Consider the following 18,569-nt stretch of genomic DNA (forward strand, 5'->3'; position numbering starts at 1 on the left):
TTTCTTCTTTCAGAACTCTAAAATATTATTATCCTCTGTCCTTGACCTGTGTTGTTTCTTATGAGAAGTCCTAAGTAATTTGAAACATCAATTCCCATAGGTAAAGTATTGTTTTTCTATAATTTTTTTCAAAATTTTACCTTTTATTCAATATTTCAGCTATTAACTTATGATGTGTAAGTATAGTGTTATTTGAATTTATTGTATTTGGGGTTTGCTGATCCTAACTCTGTAATTTGCATTTCACTAAATTTGGAAATTTTCAGCCATTAATAACATAAACATTGTCAATGCCACATTCTCTCTAATAATCTCAGGAATTAAATTAGATATATGATGGCCATAGTTTCCTAAGCTAACTTCAGGGATAGCCCAGAGATCCTTAGGTTCATGAACACATGGTTTTAAATTTAATTAAGTTTTTATCTCATTTTCTCTAAGCCAGGCAGTGAAAGACAAATGCCATATGATATCACCTTTAACAGGAATGTAAACAACAAAACAAACAAGCAAGCAAAATGTAACCAAAGACACTGAAATACAGAACGTGCTGACAGGGTCCAGAGGGTAGAGGGGAGAGAAGCACAGAGTAAAAGGGGATGGACTCACATGAATAAGTATGAAGGACACATGGACAATAACTAAGACGGGGGGCGGAGATGGGAGGGGGTGGGGAGCACTGGGGGGGTGCAGGGCTGGAAATACAAGAAAGAAAACTGTACTTGAACAAAAGTTAAATAAATAAATAAATAAATTTAAAAAAAATTGCATAATTTCTCTTAATATATCCTCAAGTACTCTAGCTCTTTCTTCTGTTATTCTGTTATTAAACTCATACAGTGAAGGTTTTGTTTCAAATTTTGCATTCTTCTATTCTGAAATTTTCATTAGCTTCTTTTTAGACTTTTTCTTTTATTGCTGTTGTTTTCTATTTTTATTCTTCTCATTTTTTTAGAGCACAGGGGCCCCTTAACTGTGTCCCTCTGCAAATTTTTCTATTCATTTTGAACATTATTTTCTTTACCACATTGAATATAGTTATAACAGCTTCATTAAAATTTTTGTCTGGAGTAGTTATGGCCAAGATTGGAGACATAGATATAAACCCTTTGCTTCATCGCACAACCAAAAGGAGGATAACAGCCGATCTAAAATCAGTAAGTAACCAGAAGAGCCAGGAAATCAAACTGCATGAATCTCTGACATTTAAGGAATTAAAGAAAAAATCAACCAGAACAACCAGGTAAGGCAGCAGGGCACATGGCCTGGCCAGCTGAGAAAAGCCACCATGAAGTGGCAGACCGCATGGGCAGAGCTGACTTAAGAGGAAACAGACTGAGAGTTGACAGTGGACTACAGTGGTTGCCATGGTGGGAGAAACTCCCAGCCTCAGATGAAAAATCCATTGGAAAGTACGATAAGGACAAGCAGGCAAGCTGCATTGTTCCCTATCTGGCCCCTCCCCAACAGGCAACACCACAGTACAGCAAATAGTGTTGCCCTTCTCAGGTGAATACTTAAGGCCCCGCCCCCTTACAACTTATTAGGGGCACCAAGACCAAGAAATATGGTCTAAATGAAAGAACAGAGCAAAACCTCAGAAAAAGAATTAAGTGAGGAGGAGAGAGCCAACCTATCTGCTGGAGAATCCAAAATCCTGGTAATCAAAATTCTCACAGATTTGATTGAGCTTGGTTGAAAAATGAAAAAAAAAAAAACAAAAACAAATAAAGATACCCAAAATGAAACAGAGCAAAATATTCAGAGAACCAACAGTGACAGGAAGGAAACCAAGAATCAAAGCAATGATTTGGAATAAAAGGAAAAAATAAACATCCAACAGCCTGAAATGTTCCAATATCCAAATTATAGGAGTGCCAGAAGGAGAACAACATCAAGAAATTGAAAACTTACTTAAACAAATAATGAAGGAAAACTTCTCCAATCTGGTGAAGTATATTGACTTCCAGGAAGTCCAAGAAGCCCAGAGAGTCCCAAAGAAGTTGGACCCAAGGAAGAACCCACCAATGCACATCATCATTAAGTTACCCAAGCTTAAAGGTAATGAGAGAATTTTAAAAGCAGGAAGAGGAAAGGAGACAGTTACCTACAAAGGAGTGCCCATTAGGCTATTAGCTGATTTCTCAAAAGAAACCTTGCAAGCAAGAAGGGTCTGGAAAGAAGTATTTGAAGTTGTGAAAGGTAAGTACCTACATCCAAGATTACACTATCCATGGAAGCGATTATTTAGAATGGAAGGGCAGATTAAGTGCTTTCCAGATAAGGTCAAGTTAAAGGAGCTCATCATCACCAAGTCCTTATTATATGAGATGTTAAAGAGATTTATCTAAGAAAAAGAAGATAAAAAAATATGAACAGCAAAGTGACAACAAACTCACAACTATCAACAAATGAACCTAAAAGAAAAGAAAAATAATGAAAACAAAAATTAAGCAAACAACTAGAACAGGAATAGAATAAGAGAAATGGACATCATGTGGAGGGATTTCAGTGGCGAATGGAAAGGGAGGGCTGGGAGGGAAAGGTACAGGGAAGAAGAAGCATAATTAGCAGGCATAAAATAGATGGGGAGAGATAAAAATGGTATAAAAAACAGAGGACTAAGAGAACTTATATGTACAACCCATGCACATGAGCTAAGGTGGGGACAATGCTGGAGGGTTGGGGGTGCAGCACAGAGGGAGGATAAAGGCGGGAAACTATAATAGCATAATCAATAAAAATACAAAAAGGCATAACATTTTTTGTCTCATAATTCTAACATTTTTAACATTTTGGGGTTCTCCTATGTTGCTTATTTCCCATGCAGAATGATTACATTCTGCTGGTTATTTTGCTGTTATTTTGAGTTTTATCCTAGACAATGTAAATGTTATGTTGTGTAGACTCTCAGAGGAAGGTTGATACTCTTGATTTAATGTTAGTTAATATAGTTTTAACTAATATGGTGTCAGTGGTAATAGGGCTCTTGCACAGAGTCATGAGAAAAACATTTTGGTGACCCATGTATGGGAGGATGAGGTTTAGTGGTGTGATTTATTGGAGTATAAATAAAAGGCTGCACCCAGGTCCTTGGTGTCTCGCCCACAGCCAGATTGCTTGGCTCTGTCCTGTTGATGAAGAAGGCCAAATCCAGAAGAAAGGTCAGGTTGAATAAACCCTGTGACACTGATCTGGCATCAACAGTGTGCAGTTCCATCCATGTCAAAACTTACTCCAGCTTAGTCTCTGTCCCCATCTGGCTAGTTTAGTTTCTCTTTCTGGCTGTCCTCCAGCTGGCATGGTGCTCTCACCAGCATTGTGTTGCTGAATCCAGGCATGTGCTTGGGCCCTTGTGGCTTCAGGGGCCTCACAGCTGCTACTGAGACAAAATGCATGAATAAACAGTGGAACTTGTGTTACAGAGAGAGGCTTTTGTTAAGCTTTGATTATATTATCTGGTGTTCAGGCTTCCAAACTAACCAGTCTCCTAACAGACTCCAAGTGTTATGGCTCATATTGTTTGGGCTATGGTTTAAATGTCAGTTTGGTTCTTTAAACCTTCTTTGTGGTGTTTTGAATCATCCTTGCACATGCGTCAGTCAAGGATTAGTATGAGACATGTACCCATGTATACATAGGATTAGGTGTTCCCCTGTCACTTTCCAGAGTAATGGTATGCCAATGTAAGGAACATTCAAACCTATATGGAATTTTTATGAGCTTATTTGAGTTGGATTAATAATTGCTAGGAAGCAAATTGGCAACAGATAGAGATTATGCTTCTTCTTCCCTGTACCTTTCCCTCCCAGGAAAATGGCAGTTTTACCACTTATTTTATACATCAGAATCAAAGGAGAAGTCATAAGGTGGTTGCATAGAATCCATTGGTGACAGATTAGGGAAGCAGAAGAAATTCAGCAGGGAAATCTCTGCTCGATATTCAACAAGAGGTAAAATGATGGACACATACTTTTTTTCCATAGGTGGGTAAGGGATAGTTAACAGTCAACAATTAACCCGATAACAATAAAAATGAGGGCATTTGTGCTCTTTGCTTTGGTGCCATGACCCTGCTCTGAGGAGTCCTGAAAAAAACAAATCACTTTGCCATTCTAAAGGTATACTGTTTCAGATTCAATAAGACAACAGACAGGCTCAGTTAAGGTAGATTGACCTTTGTCAGAGAAAATACTGACATGGGATATGACTACCCACTCTGAATTGTTTTAGTTGGAAAGTTTTAATTTTAGACTCTCATATATGGTTAATTTTGAAATTGAGTTTGAAAGGTCACCATACAGGTTTCACCTGAGCTTGTCAGGTTTAGTATGTACTCCCCCTTTTTTTTATCCACAAGGCTGGGAATATAAGACAGAATGCTGTACTTGAACAAGAATTAAATAAAACAATAAAACAATAAAAACACGTTATACAGATTTAACCAATAATAGTGATAGTAACTATAATGTGAGATGAAAGGAGAATGGAGGATGGAAGAAAGCTAAAATCTTTATTTTCCATAACAGGAAGTCAGTTGAGAATATTTAAATATGACACAAAAGATAACAGTAAATACATATTTAAATTTTTTTGTTTTGGGATAATAAATTCACAGAAAGCCTCAAATGTCAAAAAATAAAGCAATACTATAATAACACAACTAAGATATTGGTATTAATACGTTCAAATTAAATAGGAGTCCAACACAAAGATCCCTTGTGTTGCCCTTTTAAAGCTGTACCCACCTGTTTTTTAAGTTTACACACTTTATTCTTTCCTATTCTGAGATATTTTCAGATACCTATATGGAATAGTGCTTTTGTTCCTTCATTTCCTTCCCTGATGCCCAACTAGTGTCATGGTGTATAACAAAAATTCCATAACAAAGATATTTTCTGTTGATCAAGACATCCCTCTATATTAGAACTCCATAGAACTCATTGTGTAAAAAATATTTCTGGATAGGTTAACTGGGTCATAACATTCTTACAAATGAAAGAGAAAGCAGCTAAGTAAGCAATAAAAACAAACAAACAAAAAAGCAAAATAATTACTTCATAGTGCTGGTCAGAATTTGGGAGTAATGCTATCTTAAATGATGAAAACAAAACAAAACAATGAATATTACCAGTAGACTTCACGACAAAGAGATCTTTGAAGATTCACTTAATCTGACTCCACTACAAACACACACAGAGCATTAATGAGTGAATCCCACACATACCATTTTTTAAATGCACTAAAATAATTTACTTCCTCTAAAATCAAAGACATTAGCATATTTTAAAAACGTTTTAAAAGTAAAAAATCACCTGGAGATTTTGCAAGTGATGCATGAAATACTGAAAAATTGATCAGTGCATAGGACGCAAGGAAGAAGTTAGAGATAATTGGGGAAATAACATTCAGTTCAGCTGCAAAAGAAACAAGGCATGTTTACGGATGTATTAGGACAATTTTAACTTTTGAAAATTCTGAATTATTCAAATCTTTCAATAATTGCATAATGCTACTCTTATATCAACTATCCAGATTTAAAAAATTCTTGCCATATATACTTCATGTACTTATCAGAAATCAAATCTTATGAATAGTTAAAACGCCCTGTACACATCACTTTCCCAAAGTTGGTATATGCTTTTTCTAATGCTATATAGTTTTACTATAAACATATATATGGTCAATTAGCATTATGTGGTATTATTTTGGGTGTTTTATAAGTTACATAAATAGTATTATATGTACCATTCAAAAAATTAAAAGAAAAGAAAATGCTCCACGTGCACTTGAAAAGAATGTGTATTTAGCTTCTTTGGGATGAAGGGCTCTATGCATATCAGTTAAGTCCCTTTCATCTAGGGCGTTGTTCAATGCCACAATATCTTTGTTGATATGTTGTTTGAAAGATCTGCCCATTTTTGACAGTGGGGTTTCAAAATCCCCAATTATAATTGTGTCCCTGTCAATATTTTTCAAGAAGTCCTCCAAGATTTTCTTTATATATTTGGGTGCTACTGGGTTGGGTGCCTATATATTTACACTTTTTATGTCTTGGTGGATTCCTCCCTTGAGTATTATGAAGTGACCTTCTGGGTGTTTTTTTACGGACTTTTTTTTTCCAAGTTTTTTTTTTATTTAATTATTTTTCAAGTACAGTTTTCTGTCTATTACCCGCATCCCATGCCACCCCCGTGCTCCCTCCCTCCCTCCCATTTTCAACCTTCTCATTTGTTGTCCATGTATGCTTTATATATATTACTCTAAATCCCTCCCCTGATTCCCCTGAAATTCCTTCCCCTCTCCCCTCTGGTCACTGTCCCCCTGTTCTCTATTTCAGGGTCTTTGGTTATATTTTGCTTGCTTGTTTGTTTTGTTGTTTAGCTTCCTGTTAAAGGTGAGACCATATGGTATTTGTCCTTCACCACCTGGCTTATTTCACTCAGCATAATGCTTTCCAGTTCCATCCATGTTGTTGCAAAAGGTAGGAGCTCCTTCTTTCTTTCTGCAGCATAAAATTCCATTGTGTATATGTACCATAGTTTTTTGATCCACTCATTTACTGATGGGCACCTAGGTTGCTTCCAACTCTTGGCTATTGTAAATTGTGCTGCTATGAACATTGGGGTGCATAGGTTCTTTGGGATTGGTGTTTTAGGCTTCTTAAGATACAATCCCAGCAGTGGGATTGCTGGGTCAAAAGGCAAGTCCAATTTTAGTTTTCTGAGAAAATTCCATACTGTTTTCCATAATGGTTCTACCAGTCTGCAATCCCACCAACAGTGGACCAGAGTTCCCTTTTCCCCACATCCTCTCCAACATTTGTTGTTTATTGCTTTGTTTATGATAGCCATTCTCACCGGTGTAAAGTGGTATCTCATTGTGGTTTTAATTTGCATCTCTCTGATAGCAAGCCATATTGAGCATCTCTTCATGTGTCTCTTGGATCCTCTGTATGTCCTCCTTGGAGAAGTGTCCAAGTCCTTTCTCCATTTTTCAATTGGATTAGTTGTCTTCTTAGAGTGAAGTCGTGTGAGTTCTTTGTATATTTTGGAGATTAAACCTTTGTCTGAGGTATCATTGGCAAATATGTTTTCCCATACAGTGGGTTGTCTTTTTATTTTAATGCTGTTTTCTTTAGCTGTGCAGAAGCTTTCTATTTTGATGAGATCCCATTTGTTTATTCTTTCCTTTATAGTCCCTGCTCTAGGGGACATATCAGTAAAAATGTTGCTGTGTGAAATATCTGAGATTTTCCTGCCAATGTTCTCCTCTAGGACTTTAATGGTGTCGTGGCTTATATTTAAGTCTTTTATCCACCTTGAATTTATTTTGGTGTATGATGTAAGTTGGTGCTCGAGTTTCATTTTTTTGCATGTAGCTGTCCAGTTCTCCCAACACCATTTGTTGAAGAGGCTATCTTTACTCCATTTTATGATACTGCCCCCTTTGTCGAATATTAATTGACTGTAGAGAGTTGGGTTTATTTCTGGGTTCTCTATTCTGTTCCATTGGTCTATGTGCCTGTTTTTATGCCAGTACCAGGCTGTTTTGATTACAGTGGCCTTATAATACAGTTTTATATCAGGTATTGTGATCCCTCCTACTTTGTTCTTCTTTCTTAACGTTGCAGCTGTTATTCGGGGTCTTTTATGGTTCCATATAAATTTTTGAAGTGTTTGTTCTATGTCTGTAAAATATGCCATTGGTACTTTAATAGGTATTGTACTGAATCTGTATATTGCTTTTGGTAGTATGGACATTTTGATGATGTTAATTCTTCCAATCCATGAACATGGTATATGTGTCCATTTGTTTGTGTCTTCCTTGATTTCATTCTTCAGTGTTGAGTAGTTTTCTGCATACAGGTCTTTGACCTCCTTGGTTAGATTTATTTCCAGATATTTTATTTTTGTTTTTGCTCTATCGAATGGGATTTTTTCTCAATTTCTGCTTCTGCTGATTCATTGTTGGTATACAAAAATGCCTTTGATTTCCGGATATTGACTTTGCATCCCACTGTTTTGCCAAATTCATTTATTAGTTCGAGCAGTTTTTTGATAGAGTCTATAGGATTTCCATGTACACTCTCATGTCATCTGCAAACAATGACAGTTTTGTTTCCTCCTTTTTGAATTGAATGCCTTTTATTTATTTTTCTTGCCTAATCACTGAGGCTAAAACTTCCTATACTATATTAAATAGAAGTGGTGAAAGGGGACAACCTTGTCTTGTTCCTGATCTTAGTGGAAAAGCTTTTGGTTTTTGCCCATTGAGTATGATTTTGACAGTAGGTCTTTCATATGTGGCTTTTATTATATTGAGGAATGCTCCCTCTAATCCCACTTTGATGAGTACCTTTATCATAAATTCGTGTTGTACCTTATCAAAATCTTTTTCCGCATCTACTGATATGACCATGTGGTTTTTGTCTTTGCTTCTGTTTATGTGGTGTATTACATTTATTGATTTGCGGATATTGATCCATCCTTGCATCCCTGGGATGAATCCCATTTGGTTGTGTTGTATGATCTTATTGATGTATTGTTGGATGGGATTTGCCAATATTTTGTTGAGGATTTTAGCATCTATGTTCATCAGCAATATTGGCCTGAAATTTTCTTTCTTTGTTGTGTCTCTATCTGGTCTTGGAATTAGGATGATTCTAGCTTCATAAAAAGAGTTTGGGAGCTTCCCATCATTTTGGTTTTTTGATGTAGTCTGTGAAGAATAGGAGTTAGCTCTTCTTTAAATGCTTTGTAGAATTCTCCTGTGAAACCATCTGGTCCAGGGCTTTTGTGTGATTGGGGTTTTTTGATGACACGGCCTTTTTTTTTTTAAGGCTATTTTGTCTTTAATGAGTATTGCTTCCCTTGCTTTTTTTTTTTTCTCTGTTTGCTTGGACAATTTGTTTCCAGCCCTTCACTTTTAGTCTGTGTAGGTCTGTTGTCCTTAGGCCAGTCTCTTGTAGACAGCATATGTGTGGGTTATGTGTTCTTATCCTTTCAGCTATTCTATGCTTTTGATTTGAGCATTTAATCCATTTTCATTTAAGATTACTATTGATAGGCACTTACTCATTGTCATTTTTGTACCTGTGTTTCTCTTTTTCTTTCTTTTCTTAAAGCAGTCCTTTTAGTATGTCTTGTAGAGCTGCTTTGGTGTACGTGTATTCTTTTAGACTTCTTTTGTCTTGGAAGCTTTTTATTTGGCCTCCTGTCTTGATCACGAGCTTTGCTGGGTAAAGTAGCCTTGGTTGCAGTCCTCTGGTTCTCATTACTTGGAATATTTCTTGCCATTCTCTTCTTGCTTGGAATGTTTCCATTGAGAAGTCAGCAGCTAACCTTATTGGGGCTCCCTTGTATTTGACTTATTTTTCTCTCTTGCTGCCTTTAAGATTCTCTTTTTGTCTTGGAATTTTGCCATTTTAATGATGATGTGTGTTGAAGTGGTTCTTTGGGGGTTCCTCTTGATTGGGACTCTCTGTGATTCCTGGATTTGTGTGACTTTTCATCTTATACAGTTAGGGATATTTTCCCTCACTACGTTTTTCAAATAAATTTTGTATCCCTTGCTCTTCTTCTTCTCCTTCTGGTATCTCTATTATTGGGATATTATTACATTTTTTATCTTTTTGCATTTCTCTTAATCCTTCTTCATTCTTTCTGAGCCTCTTTTTCTTTTCTTGCTCTTTCTGGGAGTTTGATTTTTTTTCTACTGTGTCCTCCAACTCACTGATACAATCTTCTGCTTCGTAGTTCCTGCTTTTGATTATTTCCACTGTGTTCTTCAGTTCAGAAATGTTATTCTTCATTTCCTCTTGGCCCTTGTTGATAGTTTCTATTTCCTTTTTCATGTTGACACAGTTTCCAGTTAATTCATTGTAATTCCCCTGTAGTTTCTGGTAGCTCGTTGTGAACTGTTTGAACTTCCTGACAACCAGTGCTTTGAATTTGATATCTGATAGCTGACTTGCCTCTGTTTCATGTAGCATTTTTTCTGAGGTTTCCTTCTTTTCTTTCATTTGGGGATTATTTCTTTGTCTTCCTATTATTTGTGAGACTCTTCTTGTTAGCTTCAGCTTCTTAAATTGATTTGTTCTGGCTTCCTGGGCTTATGGTGTGCACTTCTGTGGTATAATACCTGTGAGATTAAGTGGTGTAGTCCCCTTGATCTCCCCAGCTCACTGGTCTTGGGCTGTCCTTTACATTGGCTCTCAGTTTGTTTTTGGATTTGGTTGTTTGGGGGTTATTCTTTTGTGGGTCCTTCCCACCAGCTGGTGGACTGATGGTCCGTCCCTCTGTCCACCACCCATTTTAATTTGTTGTCCTGGTGAGGGCTGGTTGTGTTGAAGCTAGTTCTTCTGTGTGTACAGGGTTTTGAGGATTCTCTTTTGCTCTTGTTCATTTGTTTGCACTGGGCAGTTTCTCCACTGTTTATTTTTATTTTCTGATAGGTCTTTGAATGAGGTTTGTGTGGTTTAAACTCCCTCCTTCACCTTCTTCTATTGTTATCTGTTGGTGGTTCCCTTTGTATTGGATTTCCTCTTCCAGTGGGTATCCTTGTGTTCACCACTTCCACCTAATTTTTTTGTGTGGGATCGGTTGGAGGGGAAGGCAAAATGTATTATGAGAGCAGGAGAGTGTTCTATGATATTTATAGTAGCATCCAGTAGAGAAGAGATAGGAGATCCTTGGGTATGTATAGTCATAACCATAATCTTCAACCCAACTAGCCACTTTTTAGAAAGAATGGAAAGAAGATAAGGCTCTTTTTGGGAAGGGAAGTTTTGTGAGTTGGATCTAGAAAGCAGTGAGGTTGTGGGAGGTCAGATTCTGAGGTAAGGTGAGAGTATAGGATGGTAAATAGGTGTAGTATGAGAGAGAATAGAGTTAACCGCTACAGTGATATAGTTCAGGAAACAATGAAGTGGGCTAAGATCTGGGAGGGGTGTTGTGTAGTATTTACAATAGTATGGAACAGCTATTATTTACACTAATATTAGAGCAACAATCATATGACAGATTCTATGAGATATCAAGAATAGGGAGTATTGGATTTTCAATAGTGTGTTGATAGAACACAAATGAAGTAAAGAACAGTAAATTAGCAATAGACTATGAATGTGGGAATAAGAGACACCTATCAAATAGTACAATATATCCAGCCAAGGCAAAGAGGACTATACAGAAAGAGGAGAAATAAAAATATACTATTTAAATAAAAGATACAAGAATAATGAAAAAATAATATGCAGTAACTTGTACTTTCTCTGCTATAGCAAATTGATTTTTGTCTCTCTGTCTCTAGTGCTGTGATGCCCCCTCTTTGGGTCCAACTCTGGTCTTTTCACAGTTCCAAGTTTTTTGTCTCACTTGGTGGGGGGGAAACAAAACAAAAAAAAAAGGTAACAGAAGTGACAAGTTTGGAAAGAAGGGAAGAAGGAATAAAACAAGAAAGAAGGAAAGTGGAAAAATATTGAAAGATAAAACAATAATAAAGTTAAAAATAAAAGATTACTTAAAAAACAGCAACAACAACAACCAAAAAACCTCACCTCTTGTTGCTTTCCAGCTAGCCAAACTGGTTTTTCTTGTTTCCCTGGCTGCTGCAGGCTGAGGGGCAATTAGTGTGGCCTTTCTCCCTTCTTGATGTTCTCAGCCTGACCTATGAGCACTCTCCCAAGATCCACACAGGCAGCTCTCCCCAGAACCCCACTCAGGGAATCCAGGTTCTTTTTTAGAACACTTTTTCCCCCTGGGAGTCACCACTGGGGGCTGGGGCTCAGGCTTGGTTGCAAACCTTTTCCATTGCTATGGAGGAATTCAAGGGCGATTCTCAATTCTTCCAAGCCAGGGACCACAGACTCCAGGGATGATCAAGGTCCCCTTGTTTGCTTCCTTGTGCCCATTCCTCTCTCTATGGCACTCCAAGCAATCAGGTCTCTCCTGGGATTTTTCAAATTGCTCTTTATGAGTTTATTTGAGCCTAACTGTTGACAACTGCTGTGAAAGGAAACCTCAATAAATTGGGAAAATGCTCCAGAAAATGGCAGTTTTACACCTTTTTTTATACATTATAATCAAAATAGGAAAATGATTATGTGAAATCCATTGATAATAGATTAGGGAGTCTGGAGAAAATAAAGTGGGGAAAACTTTGTGATTAGATAAAAAAGGTAAAATGATAGACATATACTTCTTTTACATAGGTGGGTAAGGGATCTTAACAGTCAACAATTAACATGATGACAATAACAAGGAAGTGATTTGTGTTTTCTGCTCTGGTGGTTGTACTTCAGGGGGTTGGAAAAAAGGAAGTTATCTGACATTCCAAAGGTGTATCATCATTGATGCAAAAAGACAATAGACAGGCTCAATTAAGGTAAAAATGGACTTTTTTGTCATGGAAGATTTTTGCCTAGGGCAATGACTGCCTGCTCTGAGTGGGTGTTAGTTAATATGTTTTAATTTCACACTATCTTTTGTGGTTACTTTAGGTCTCTGAGTGTAAGGTTATCATGCAGTCCTCCCGAGTACTTATCACATTTCATGTATGGGCCCTTTTAATCCATAGTGGTAAGAGGGATTATGGAGAAGGCAGATTTTGTTATGTTATTGCATGCCATACATTTTACATGATGCCTTCTATAAGAATAAACCTATGATTCTCCAGTGCTGCCTAGGACTGGCTGGGGTAAATCTGCCTAATTTGACAGTAGAATATTAGTGTTACTGAACATAAATGGGGCTCTACTGCCCCCCACCTATTGGCAAACTCCAGAGGCACAGGTTTGGTGAAAAAGGAAAGATGTTTTTATTCAAAAGCTACACAGTTTTGGAAGGATGGCAGTCTACTGCTTCAAAGCCTTTCCCCTCCAGAACACCCAGAGAAGAATAACCTCACCACACTCTGCCAGACCAATCCAAGTCTGCACTCTGAGCTCTTTCTTCAACATAAAAATACTGTCCTTTAGGAAACTGCAGGCAACAGCTGAGTCATACTCTAAGCTGCTCTGCTTCTTTCTCAATCATTTTCAGATTTTTGGAACCTTTCTAGAGTCCATATGCAGATGACCTACATCCTGCTTTTCCTGAATGCTGGCTTTTCTTCTACACACTGCCTATTTGCCCAGTGTCTGCACCCCATACCCTGTTGGCTCACCAGTGCATCTGTACACCCAGATGAGCAGGACCATGCAATGCTAGTTAAACATGGTGACACTGCTTCTTGGACCAGGGGAGCCCACTACCTGGCTACATGGCTTCCAGTCCTTACTGCTCCACAAGCACTCTGAATCCCTGACAAGGAGAGAAAGGTGGAGAAGAACCATGTGTTTCTTTCTATACTTCTTTCAACTCTCTTGTTACAAACTTCTATGTGCTTTGGAAAGGTTCAGCTTTCAGCCTATCTGTCATTTTTTCAGGCTAAACTTACAAGTCTGCACCTTCCCCTGCCACCATGTTCTGGAAGTGTGTCAGAAGGCTTTCTCTCTCTTTATCAATCACCTTTGCCATCCTCATGCAAACTTCTGCAAGGTCTCCTCCTGTTGCATTAATGCCCAGGTGTAGGGAAATCTGTCACCATGTGCTGTGCTCAGCTTCACCTCCATGGCCTCCAACACTTTCTGTAACTCCTCCCTCACTCCAGGGCCTGGGCCGGCAATCTATCTACATCAATTCTCCCCTTTAACAATTCTCAGCCTTGTATTCTTACAAAGGCAGATGGATGAAGGTCCCATTTTTCTGTAACTACTTCCTGCTGGCCAAGGATGTACTCCTACCTATCCTTGGGTCCAAAGATTCCTAACATGAAAGGGGAATCTGGAGTGGAGGGGAGGCTTTATTTGAGAGAGTAAGATCTTGCAAAGTCCAGGTCAGTCTGCTATACCTGGTGAGCAGCGTATGCAACATTCAAATGACGGCTTTGCTGGAGAAGTTGGTACCCTTTTATTTCAGAGAAGACAAATTTAGCAAGAAGGTTAGAAGTCATAGCAAGAACCATAACAAATGTAGGTACTAATTCTACAATGTACCAGACTAAGAAAGAGTGGCTTCCTTGGAGGAAGTTGTGTAAGGCATATCACACCTACCTGAAGTTCTTCTGTCCACTATACTTAACTCAAATTAATCTGAGGGGAATATTCTAAGATTTCTCCCCTCTGAAGAATTGTGGACCTTTTCTGTCTGAATACTTAGGACAGAAAAGGAAAGGAGTTTTAATCCTTCAGAAATCGCAGCTGATCTGAGAGACAGAAATAGACCCTTCTTAAATATTGTTATATATATCAAATGCATAGGCTCAAGGTTATGATTAGCTGCACATTTGTATGTGACTAATATTAAGTCATAATGTTTTAGTCATGAGTTTGGTTATCACACATATTCTATAGGGGTGTGCGATATCCAATAGTAAACTGTATCTGAGGGACACCACAAACTCCAAAGTCAGTGTTGGTGTAGTTGCTTTGTTAATTTTTTTCATGAACTTCAAAGTAAGTAGTGTGTGTTTTTTTCATTTATTGAAAATGGCTAAAAATATATTGATTCAATACCCCAAGAGATGCTGTAGAACATGGGTGTCAAACTCATTTTCACCAAGGGCCGCATTTGCCTTGTAGTTGACTTCAAAGGTTCAAATGTAAGTTTAGGACTGTAAGTATAACTACTCTTTAACTAGGATCGAGGAGCTCAGTGCTGCCACTGGGTAGAAACAAGGTGCCAGGTCAGATAAAAGAAGGTAAAGGTTGGATTTGGCTCACGGGCCTTGTGTGTGCCACCTGTGTTGTAGAGCTTCAGTGAATCCAATGATTGACTTGAATTGGCTATTCAAGTCCAATGGTGAGAATCATAGAGCTAAATGTGAAAATGAAAGTGATTTCGAACATGAAAATTATCTGGAAGTTCATTCAGAAGATACAAATACTGAACAAGATACTTCTAGTAAAGAAAGTGTAGATGAATTAGATATGAATAAAGAATTTTTTTGGAAAAGGTAAAGAATTAAAATGGAGAAAAATCCCATAAGAAAACAAATTAGAAAACAGCTCCAGAATATTTTGTGCAAACTTCTATTACTTTGGCCACATGCCAAAAAATGCTAAGATAGAACTGGGAGCTGCTTTAAACAAATGATATTTTATATCTAATCTTGCTATATACAAATAAATGCATAGATTCTATCTCAAGCCAGTTTTCATGAGAAAGAGATGCTAAAAAATACACAGAACAAGATTGAAAGCATTTTTAGACCTAGCTGGTTTACATGGCAACCATCAGTTAAATTTGCAGATGCTAGTTGGATTGAACTTTTTAGGCTTATAATATCTTTATGGTGATTTAGTTTTATTAATAATTGTATCAGGTTTGATAACAAACTTAACCACTTAGAATACCCCAAAGTGGACACATTAGCAGCTGTGAGAGACACTTTCTCAGTATTTGTTGAAAATTGTGAATTATGGTACTCTATGGGACAGAATGTAACAATAGATGAAATGTTACCTGGATTTAGAGGCAATTGTGTATTTAGTTGTGGATTTAGACAGTATATTCTACCCAAGCCCAGTAAATATGCTATAAATATTTTTGCTATGGTCTATTCAAGAGCATTTTACAAAGGGAATCTTCAAATATATGCTAATAAGCAGCTGGAAAACCCTTACTTGATTAGTAATATACCAGCAGATGTAATCAGTAGACTGACAAAACCCATTTACTTATCAGGAAGTAATATTATAGCTGAGTGGTAATATTACAAATAAGTGGTTCAATGATATAAATCCCATCTCTGACTTGAAGAAGCAACTTTCATACGTAGGTACTGTTAGTAAGAATAAATCACAACTACCCACTGAATTAATGTATTCTAAAAATAAATCCACCTTATTTGCTTTTTTTGCAGATTACAGACTTGTATCTCGTACCCCAAAAGGGAAAAATGTACTATACTTTCAATTTCAAGTATGCTTTTTGATGACGCCATACATTTAGATTTGCAAAAGCCTGATATAATAAACTATTGCAATCAGACAAAGTCAGGATTTGACACTGTGGACCAAATGATATGTATATATAATGTTACCAGGAACACCAGAAGATGACCTATGATTATATGCTATACAATTTTGAATATTGCAGGAATAAATGCTCAGCATATTCACATGTTGAACAATGTGTGGAAATTAGGCAGAGAGTATTTATTAGAACCCTTGCAATGCATTTAGTACCAGAACAAATAAAAAGGCATTCAGAAAGCTCTACACATGTGCATAAGCCTTTTACACCTCAAACTTCATCAATTTCAAACACAAATTGGCGGAAATTCTAGATATGGCTTCCTTGATGAGAAAACAAAAAAGAAAAATTTCTGTTAGGTGCTATTCATCCAAAATGAATCATTTATGAAATACTTTTGCTAGTGTTGTGAAAATTATTTATGCTTTGAGCACAACATTGTTTGTGATGAGTGTTACAAATGTTTTTGCAAAGACAATTATTGAAGATTTCAATTAATTCATGTTAAATACTTTTTAATTGTATTTTTAGCAATGCCCATGTGCCCATTATTTGAAAAGAAAAAATGTATTCTTTATGTTTTTATATTTCTTTGTTTATAATTTCTAGACTGTAACTGAACATAAATTTTAGAATTCATGTATTTCATTACATTTATATAATTAATGCAAATTTTCTGTTTTTAAAATTGTTTCACATTTCAACACATACTAATAATGAATGAATCTCTCAGATATACATATGCAACTTATGCTGAAATTTTTTTACCATGACCTTTGCAAAGTTAAGTGAAGCTGATAGATTGCTCCATACTTCACTAGCTCAATCATTTAGCCCAGCCAAATGGTTGAGTCATAGGAGGTGGTGATGTAGATGGGCCTCTTAAGTGAAGTCTATACTGTGCAAACAAGTATCCAGGTAAATGAAGTTATAGGCATACATTCTATGAAAATAGAAGAAAGAGTAAAAAAGTTAATTCACACAACAAATCAGGAATGATACCAGACAGTGACAACTTGATTAACTCTTCTTGCCTGTAAATCAAATATCTCTGGTAATATCACTGAGGTAGAAGCAGTATGGTGTATAGAGACACAGTCTTTTAAAAACAGTTCAGTTCCCTACTATTCCTGGTCCAAAAATTGGAAGAAATTAGTTCAGCTTCCTAGTAAAAATGAAGCAGTGAGGACAGTTAGCTACACTAGAGTCCAATATCCACAACTAAGCATTGTGATTTTCCCTGAAACATGATTTTTTCTCATTAAGATCACCCTCATTGTCATCAAAGAGCTTTCCAGTTTTCCAATTTTGCACACTTAGCATAGAAACCAGAAAAGCAGTTAATGTCATAGGCTCTTTAAATCTCCTGAAATATACACAAGGAACTCTTACATTGAGCTTTAATCTGCACTTCAGGGCACAGAAGCCAAGCCACACAATATCCATAAAGCTTCACCTGCAGTACCTGTATTCCTCAACTCCTTGAGATTCCCATAATGTCTTACGGTTTCTTCCCTGCCATTATTCAGGAAAGCATCCATTGTTCCTTACTTGGAAAGACTGGCATGAACCACATGACAGAATAATGTACCAGGCCTTTTCTCCAGTGGGCTTTTGTTAGCTTCGAAAGTCAATCTCAGCTTCCCCAAGGGTTTCTGATAACAACCAGAGTCCAGGCACAACTCCTTCAGGTATAACATTTCAAAGTCTTGGTTATAAAACCATAATGGGAAACTAATCTTATTGGTTTTATCCAAAGAAAAGTTGTGCCAGTGCCATTATTCACTCATTGAGAATGACAAATTCTGGAGGGATCAGATAAGGAGAAAAATAGACAGCAAAAAAAATAAATCCTTGCCCTTCCAATTCCACCAAAATTGCATCTCCATGCCTTTTGTCTTCTGTTACTGAAATCATACAATTTCTTGCTAACTTAACATAAAATTTTAACTCTTAGAAACACCAATTTTCTTTCAAAACAAGTAAAAGAGGGACTTAAAATACAGAATTAGAATCTTGTCTCACACAAACCAGTATACCAACTAGGACCCCACTAATAACCTTCACTACGTCCAAATGACACAAAAGCCCAAATATTAGAGGAATTTTCTCACACCAGCTGGTACACCAACCAGCATCCAAATGGCACAAAGCCACCCAAACCAGTACACCAACCAGTCCCACAGATGACACAAAGCCCCAAAAGATACAGACAGAGGATTCCAAGTGTAAATAAAACAGCAAAGTTCAAACCAGTTCCCCACAAGATCCAAAAGCAAGTGAAGAAAAACTGTAGCCATTAACTGAGGTTTCTTTACTTTCAAGTTTAAAACAATCACAACCTTCTTATTCAGAAAGAATCAATTGAACCTAACTCACTTTAAATTTTTGTCCTAGTTAATGATGGAAATGACCATACTCTAACTCTGTATCAAACAGGAGGGAATTATGCTAAGTGAAATAAATCAGACAGAAAGAAAAAACAGGTAGAAGTCCTTACTTTTGTGAACATATTCCATAACTTCTTAAAACATAGGTTCTTTGGTCCTATTC

Source organism: Sturnira hondurensis, unplaced genomic scaffold, assembly GCF_014824575.4.
Source record: "Sturnira hondurensis isolate 20B ecotype Veracruz unplaced genomic scaffold, ASM1482457v3 Scaffold0022910, whole genome shotgun sequence".
Taxonomy (NCBI): domain Eukaryota; kingdom Metazoa; phylum Chordata; class Mammalia; order Chiroptera; family Phyllostomidae; genus Sturnira; species Sturnira hondurensis.